Here is a 9,102-nt window from a genome sequence, read left to right as displayed (position 1 = left end):
GTTATTGGAGATAAGAAAACAGAGCTAAATGTGGAGTGAATATTGGCCTTATACTCTGCAGGGGGCCAGAAAGACAACTCCAAACGAAATGGTAATAATATGTAAATGTGGGTTCACATCTTGTTTCTGCTGCGTGGTCAAAAAAAAGTGATATTGCAGGTTTAAAATTGCATAACCAGTTTTGTGTGTCGGTGTGTGATTGCATGTTTGTGTTTTGTGAGCTGTTGCCTTAGTTTGGTGGACGGCAAAGCCAACTGAATGCTTCAGTATACTGAATTTACATATTATGCTGTGAACCAACACGCTTCTCCTAGGACACCAGATATCAGAACAATGTGACAGACAGACAAACACACACACCACACCCAAATTTACAGACTTTTCCCTCCACATGCAATTCACTACCATATCAGCTTTGGATGGATTGTCTAGCTGTAGGATTTGCTTGAATTTGAGTTCTGAAAGATATTTGTCTGAAAATCAAAGGCATAAAAAGTGAAATTCATAATTTTTTTGAATGAATGTGAAGCACTTATATTCTATTTCCATACAATGCATTTCAATGACTCTGATGTAATATTTCAGTTGCACGGCATATAGAATCATACTTTCCCAAAAGAAAGAAGTTCAACTTCCAAAAACTCTCTTGCAGAGAAACGACTGTGCAGTTGATTGACTCTCTTTTCAGTATTTACTTTTCTTGTCTGAGTTCTGTGACTCCAGCTTAACTTTCTGACCCCCAACTAAAACCTTCATATCCCGGTCTTCTGAATCTTATATCCAACAACTTTCTCACCCCCTGCCTCCCCTTCTCTGTCTGTCCCTCTCTCTCTTTCTCTCCAGATGGAAGTTGAAATGAATCTAAATTAATGAATATCATTACAGCCTCTTAAATAGCTGCTCTGTATTACAAACCCTTCTCGGCTTTATCTCCTCCAGCACATGGGCCCCAGACAACCAAACCTTTCTGGGAGATACAGATAGAAAAGGCTAACTACTGTTTTATTTTTTTTCCTCCAAACGGAAGGAAATGCTCACTCTTTCTTTCAGCAGGGGGGCGAGGCATGGCGTAATGAGTTTTGTGCTTAACGAGGTCAGTCTAATGCCTGACGACATGTTTTTACTGCAGATATCAGTGTCCTACAGTCTGTTCACTTTTAGGCAACATGAGCCACCCAATGAATAACATTTTATATTGTTTTAAAAATTAGCTTGATATTGTGTTTTCCTTTTTTTCCCCTACAGGGATAGTTAAATTATAAATTCCTTTCATTGAATATTTATTTGCCACTTGTTTTCCTGTAGAGTATCAAGCAGCTGTTTGTTCTTCCTCTTAAAAAAAAAAACCACCCTTCTAAATAGCTTAGAAAATTGGCCTGCCAAAATTGGAGTGCTGAAATGCTTCCAGAAAGTTAATGACTGACTGACTGATTACATCTGTTTATTTGAGGACGGGACAATGAATAATATTTCATGCTTTCCAAATTATAATTTTGAGACATTTCCAAAAGGTCTTGAAATGTAAAACACAAACTTTCTATATGTGCACATTATACTGTAAGTGGATGTCTTATGTTGATTTGAGCATCATTGGAAATCTAAATTATATTTAATTTTTAGAGGTCTGGAGAAAGCCGTTTATGCTTTTCTCCCCACATGGAAAACTTCAGCTTTTTTTCTAAAAATCAAAAAAAAAAAACATTTCACAACTCTGGTTGTTTCAAAATACAACATGTAGGATTTTATCTGCCATAAAAAGACCAAAATTACATCATTCATCATCTAAATATTTGCATTTGCTGCCTGTAACGTACATCATGATTTCAAGATTTTTTTTGTTAACTATAAAAATCTGTAGGGTCTGGCCTTGAGCTATACTGCACACATTGTACTTATATGAGCTGGTGTGCAGCCTTAGATCCTCTCACTGTGACCTTCCTGATACCAAATTCTTCCAACAGAGACCGGGCTTTTGCCCTCAGCGGTTTGAGGTTTTCAAAAGCTGCTCCTAAGGAGCTCAAGAAAATCAATATCATTTAAAAGAAAAACTGCTATGAAGCTTATTTTTGTTGGTTTAAGGAGATGTCTATCCTATTTTAGTACAATTTTACCACCCTTTATTGTAATCCTTCTATCGTGTGGCATCCCTTTAATGTAAATGTTTCGTTAAGCTGCCTCTTTGCTGCAGACATAACAGGGTTGTGAGAATATACATGTGTGCATATGCTTGTGTTTAGTATTTTTGTTTTCAGTTGAGGTTTTATTTTTCAGCTCCTCATAGGGAAGAATGAGAGAGGTAATATGCAACAAATTCTCTACTTGATTTATTTGAATGAATAATGAGTGAGTGTCTTTGTCTTGGTTTTAGCCTGTGATCGAGTGGCAACTTGTGGGAGGTGTTCCTCTGCCTTTTGCCAAATGCATGCTGTGATTGACGCATAAGCAGATCCGTGGAATGACTGATAAGAAATTTAAAAATTGTAGAATCGCTCACATTGGAGATTTTGCTTCAGCAAATACTCAGGTTTCCAACTAGTTCAGCAAAAAAAAAAATATTGGTAAACACAAACAAACACACACACACACACACACATACACCTTTCCCAATCCACTTGACAGAGAATTAACAGCCAATGTTGATGCCGTTCCCAGTGTTCAGAATTTTCTCACAGGGTTTTCAACTGGTGACACAGAGACGTGTAGGGAAAATCATCACTCCATTATTCATGTCTCTCCGCTCCAATCTGCTACCTAGTTTTAGGTGCAGGACTCAGCAACACACACTGCATGTGTGCATTAAATATCCTTCTAATTACATTTTTAGAAATGCCTTGCAAGTTAAAACATCTAATCTTCTAAGAATTTTTTTTTCTCCTTTCTGTTTTTTCAATTCACCAGACCTTTATTAACTATCACTGGAATCATATGTGTTATGCAGTAAGCTATACCTATATAAGATAAGAAACACCCTGAAATTCTATGCAGAAATTGGGATGTATTACTAGGATGGATAATGATACACACTAATATTAACATAATACAATATTCTATAATTTTCAAATAGAACATAATTATGTCTTATGTCTTCAAGCATCCATGTTCTCTTATGGTATTTTATCACTGAATGAAATAGGAAGCAGAAGCATGTTTAGTTTTTTCTTAGCTTTTTTCAAAAGTGCATAAATAATTGGACTCGCATAGTGTATTTGTACAGCCATGTGATTGTGGTTGTGTGTTTTTTCTTCCTTGCTCTGGATCAATGACCCCTGCCTGTGCTTCAGCTGTCTTGTAATTACACCACTGTCTGTGACGTCTGAGTGTTTAAAAGATCAAACACTGTCTCAATCCCCTCGCAGGGCACTGATCTAAGAAAAGTCAGTCGTCGCTATAAAAGGTCACTTGCTGTGTTTTGATGCCACACAATAGTTTTCTTTTTTTTTGGTCCCTGTGTCTTTCTTTTTTCTTTTGTCTTACTTTCATGTGTGGGGTTTGAGCCAGTAAAATGTCACTTGCACTCAGAAGTGATTATTGAGCAGAGGATAGCAGATGGAATAGGTCAAGGAGGTGAGACAAGTATGCAACCAAGCAAACAAGAAAGAAAGAAAAGAAAAGAATGAAAGAGTTGCAAAAATGAATATAAAAAACAATAGTCTGCATCCAATACAGGAATAACTGTGTGACAGGTAGGTATAACAGCATATTGCTATTAGATAACACTCAATTTGGCACAGGTGAGATTACAATTTATGAAAGAAAATGTCAATGATAATCTTGACTCAATTAAAAACAATTGAGAAAATCAGATTTAATCTACTGCACATCCCTTTCAGTCAGCTCTCTACCCATGTCCTCTTGTCTAGTAATTAGTGTATATATATATATATTTTATTTTTTTTTTTACAGTTTTTACACAGTCAGCAATACTTTTCTGTATGTGGCACAGACATAGGTTTAAAATTCAAGATTTGTTGGTCTGTTGACCACAGAAGACAAAACACAATACAAAGCATCAATTTGGAACATGTCTGCACACACACACACACACACACACACACACACACACACACACACACACACACACTTACTTACTTATCACCATGCCCACACACTCACAACACAACTACAACTCCCTTTCCTACATTCTTATATATCCAACTTCTTCCCACATGGAAACCAAAATTATAACAAAATTACACGAAACAAACATTGTGTGTCCAGCCACAACATGACTTAATACTATATCGATCTATTCTCAGAGATTTGGTCTATGAATAAGGCTCCTCTGCTGTATCTTGCTTACATAATTCTGAAGTAGCAGTACAATGAGGAAGTGACTAACTGTGAAAAAGTTATTATTTTGGATCTTGAAAGTGATGAGGATAATACGATATTCCTCATCCTTCAAGACATGCATTTCCATGTACACCATTCCTCCTTTGTTTTTTTACATATTCCTTTAGCTGACGCTTTTATCTGCTGATTTACAATTTCTATACATGTCAGAGGTCACATGCCTCTGGAGCAACTAGGGGTTAAATGTCTTGCTCAGGGACACCATGGTGGATGTCTCTCAGTGGGAACTGAACACAGATCTCCCACACCAAAGGCAAGCATCTTATCTATGCACCATCACCACCCCACCAACCTCAGCCTGTTTGGTCATGGGTTCGCAAACCCAGGGGGGAAGCGCTGCGTCTAGAAAAGCTCTGTGCCCCATGAAATGTAAAAATCAGCACTGTGTGTCACACACTTAATAAGTTTTTCTATAACACAATCACATGCTGTAACTATTGACTATATATAAACATGGCAGCTCCCCAAAAGTGAAGCCAAACATTACGACCCCTGGTGGCTGGCTGAAGAATAGGTCATTTTTCAGATGTTCTGGGATATTTTGACAATTTTGTACAAATGGAGGAAGTAGACCATCTCAGACCGCTGTCCATCTCTATATAAAGTCTAGGGCTGCAACCCATGTCCATTAAAATCAAATATTCTACCCACACACTCCTACGCCCATCCATACCCACAAGCAGATGTAGATTTAGAAGGGCAGATTTTGCTGGAATAAACATTGAAATACAGTATGGATAATAAGTTACTAATACGTTCCCGGATAAGAGCCCACTTATGTTACGTCCCAAGGTGTCTAGGGGTATTGGTACATAAACATAAACCAGATGTATTTGGTATTTGAAAGGATATTAATTTGAAATTAGGCAAACAGAGCTCACAACAGAAAATGGGCCACTGAGTGCTGTGGAAAACAACAAAGCAATATAACCATTAAAGAGGTCCTGAAAAGAAGGACTACTAATCTAACTACAGGCAAAACAAAAGGGTAAACCAAAAACCAAAATACAAAGCGCACAGCGCCCCTGAACCTAGTGGAACTAAACAAAACAAAACTATCTACTGCGTGTGTAAGAATGGTGTCAGTTTTTAGGATTCACTTAATTACCTTTACACAGTTACCACAAATCCACATACAACAATATCTGTCAAAGCTAGACAACAAACACTACAAAGTGAACACAACAAGTTCTGCGACATGTGGCACCAAGGCAAGCTAATCGGGTCTGACAGCTGCCCTGAACTGCAGTCCAAGAAGGCTATTTGAGCCAGAGGTGGACTTCGCCGGAGCTCCTCGATTGGCCAGCAGTAGCATACCGCACCAATCACGGTATATCCGTACCAAACTGCTCATAATATTCAGTCTCACATTAGGAAAATTAAACCCACTCATTTTAACGGCTGTGACAGACTGTGTGAAATAGACTGGGGAGCAAATAAAACATAGTAAACACATTTCAAAGCAGTTAGTAGGCTCAGCCTACTGTGAAAACCTGTAGGCTTTTAATCAGTCTCTGTAGGATGATATTGTTATAAACAAGAGTTTCTCCACATCACCGAAGCAAACATAAAAACAGTCTATAAAACAGTCTGTGGGATCTCTTACAGATGGTGATGTCATTTCCAAGAGAGCTGATTGGTCAGTAGGCGGCGTTTTCATAGAGTTGATTTCTTATCTGGAACATAACCTGCTCCTGAGCAGGTTAGCCGTTCAGCATAAGTTACCATGGCAATCTACCCCGGTAAGAAGTGATAAGCTCAAATCCTCCTTCGTGGTACAGGCCCCAGGGGTTATGATCAGTGTAAACAACGATCGGCAGATCCGGCATACACCTCGAAGTGCTGTAAAGCCAACAACAAAGCAAGCATCTCTTTTTTAATGGTGCGATAGTTAAGTTGATGTTTGTTGAACTTTCTGGAAAAAAATAGCACACTGGCTGATCTATCCCTCTGCATCTTCCTGTGGGAAAACAGCGCTGGCCCCCACCGCGCTGCCATCCGCCTTGGGACGTAACACTTTTTACAGAAGTGCTTAAATGCGCATAGATTAATCTACTTAAATGTGGCATTGGGTATATGATATGTACATGTTACTGCACTGTTTATATTGAACTGTATTAAAATAATATGTGTGTACAGTAATGATAACTTGATACTGCAGTGTTCAATCTAATGGAACGGTTAATGTTATAATATAACCAATATTAGAGAGGTAGTTGTTTAAACGTGAGCACATACCAACAATGACCACTTAAAACCGTTGTTTTGGTTTGCTCAGGGTTAGATGGAAAAGCTGCTCACCTGCTATCAGTCAACATTGTGTGTGGTTAAGATAATATTGCACTTAATCAGTTTGTCTGCTCAGAACATATGGATTAATGCAGTATGTGTATTCTCATTACTTCACAGGTATCAGAACTCTTCAGAAAATCCAATCTCCCAATCTATATTTGGTTTTTGGCAGCTGGCCTAGTTCATGTCAGATGTCTATTTTTCAAATTTCCTTTATTCACTTCTGCACACACATACCCTGTCTTATCTATCTTGCTCCTGTTATTTTTGTGCAGTCCTTTCCTGTTCTTTCTTCAGTCAATAATAAGTGAAGCAGAAATTTGGTTAGTGGCATGAGGCTGGATGTAATCCAATAACAGGAAAGCACCCACATATGCCTCAGACTCAATGAGGTTCACACACACACACACACACACACACACACACACACACAGGCACAAAACACTAGCACACAGGAATACACATAACACTTTCGCTTTACTTGTATTTTCCAGGGCACACCTCTGACTTAGTTAGGCCCCAGAGGCAGTTAGGTTGCATTATATTGGCACCCGAACATCAATCTTGTTTATTTTATTATTCCTTTGCAAAGTAACTGTTCTACTTCATGCAGCAACTGCATTGTTACAAGAACACCTTAAAGCAACCATCCTTAGCTACACACGTACAGATACACATACAAAACAGAACAGATTTTACTGAATATATATATATGAACATCAGTTAATTATACTATTTAAACACACTCACAAACACATAAATGCATGCATGAATCCAAAACACACTCTTGTGACTTTCTTTACATTGCTCTATCAAATAAAGTGTGACACCTGGAGTAAAACAGTGTTTTGTCAGTAAAACTGAAGCTGGGAAGCTGAGAGTATGATGTGAAAAAGCAAATTTTCTCCTTTTTTCCAAAAAACATGTATCTGCTTATTGTATTAATGCTCGTGTGTTTCCACTGGTCTTTGATTTTTCAAACTTCTCAAGCATGTGTTTGAATTTTGGAAAACATTTCGTGACTCTAAACACCCTCCTGTTGAATCACAAATCAGTGGCAACAGTGCTCTCCATTACTGCATGACCCACACAAAAACATGAGTCATATGGAGGACAACTGAGCAGCAATGAGATCAGAGCAGCTGTTCACTTACACAGTAGGATTATTTTCCTGGAGAGTCATTCATCTCCGCTGATCATCTGCTATGATCTGTTTATGAAGCACATCTGCTCAGCTGACTATTAATAGGGAGCCATGCGTGATAGAACAAGCTCACAGAGACACACACACAGGGAGGCCAGCCAAGCCTCCACTAAACTGGTTTACTTCCACTGATACTCCCTCCATATTTTTGGAAAGGTAGCTGCAGAATAATGGTCAGCTGTAGGGCTGACCCTGAATAGTGGAAGATTCGATGCTTTGATTGGCGGAGCCTGATTCGACTGTGAGATTGACAGTTGAATCAGGCTTCGCAGCGAAACAAGGACATAGAACTACCAGTTTTCTCCCAATAAGTTAATATACAGCCTATTACAATATACATTTCAACGTTTAATGCTGTAAATAAACATGTAAAAAGAAAAAAAACTTTCCCGTGAATAAATCCTAAATTGTAATCGTAACCTTGGGTCGTCAGTGCGCATGTGTAGGTGTAGCGTGTATGTGTGTAGTGGCAGAAGAGACGGAGCCCCAGCTTCACTGGTGCCGAGTTGTCCGCACCTTGCGGCACTTTCGGATACTTTATCACTGTTGATGAACAACAACAAAGAATATCGTTTTCAAACAGCCAGCTACTTCAAATAGACCCGCGAGGAACCGCAACGTACATGCAGTTGTCAGCAGCGGCATGCACGCTAAACTGCACAAGACCGGTGAATGACAGACGAGAGAGAGAGAGAGAAGGATCAAGCTTCTCAAAATTAAAGTGGAGCCCCCAAACTCCCACCCCACCATGATTCGACTATAGGAAGGACATGACGCTTCTGAATCGACTATGTCAATCCTTGGTTGGGGACAGCACTAGTCAGAAGTGATGGGGAAAGTCACTCTTTTGAAAGACTCGAGTCACCAAATCTCGTTCATTAAAATTAACTAATCTTTTTTTGTGTCATTTCGTTCATTTTAACTAGGCTGGTTATTGCGGAGCTGCAGCCCTCTAGTGGGCGATTTGAAAAAAAAATAGTGCAGTTCTCAAACACAGAAGGCTGCCTGGCATGCTCTAATTGACAAAGTATAATGCACAAATTCACCTCTTGATCTTTCTCTATCATGGTTCTATAAAGCCCCATGGAGCCACAACCAAATTCAAATCATGTAAAAACCACAGAAATATGTTGTTAATATTCAATTAAGCCACAACTCCGGCTAAATTCGTCCATTTTTACAATCTTTCCTGAGTATACTACCAGACCAGCCATATATATAATTACTATCACTATATCTCTAAAGTGCTCATT

The sequence above is a fragment of the Micropterus dolomieu genome, linkage group LG17 (genome assembly GCF_021292245.1).
Source record: "Micropterus dolomieu isolate WLL.071019.BEF.003 ecotype Adirondacks linkage group LG17, ASM2129224v1, whole genome shotgun sequence".
Taxonomy (NCBI): Eukaryota; Metazoa; Chordata; class Actinopteri; order Centrarchiformes; family Centrarchidae; genus Micropterus; species Micropterus dolomieu.
Note: the sequence above shows the minus strand (reverse complement) of the source record.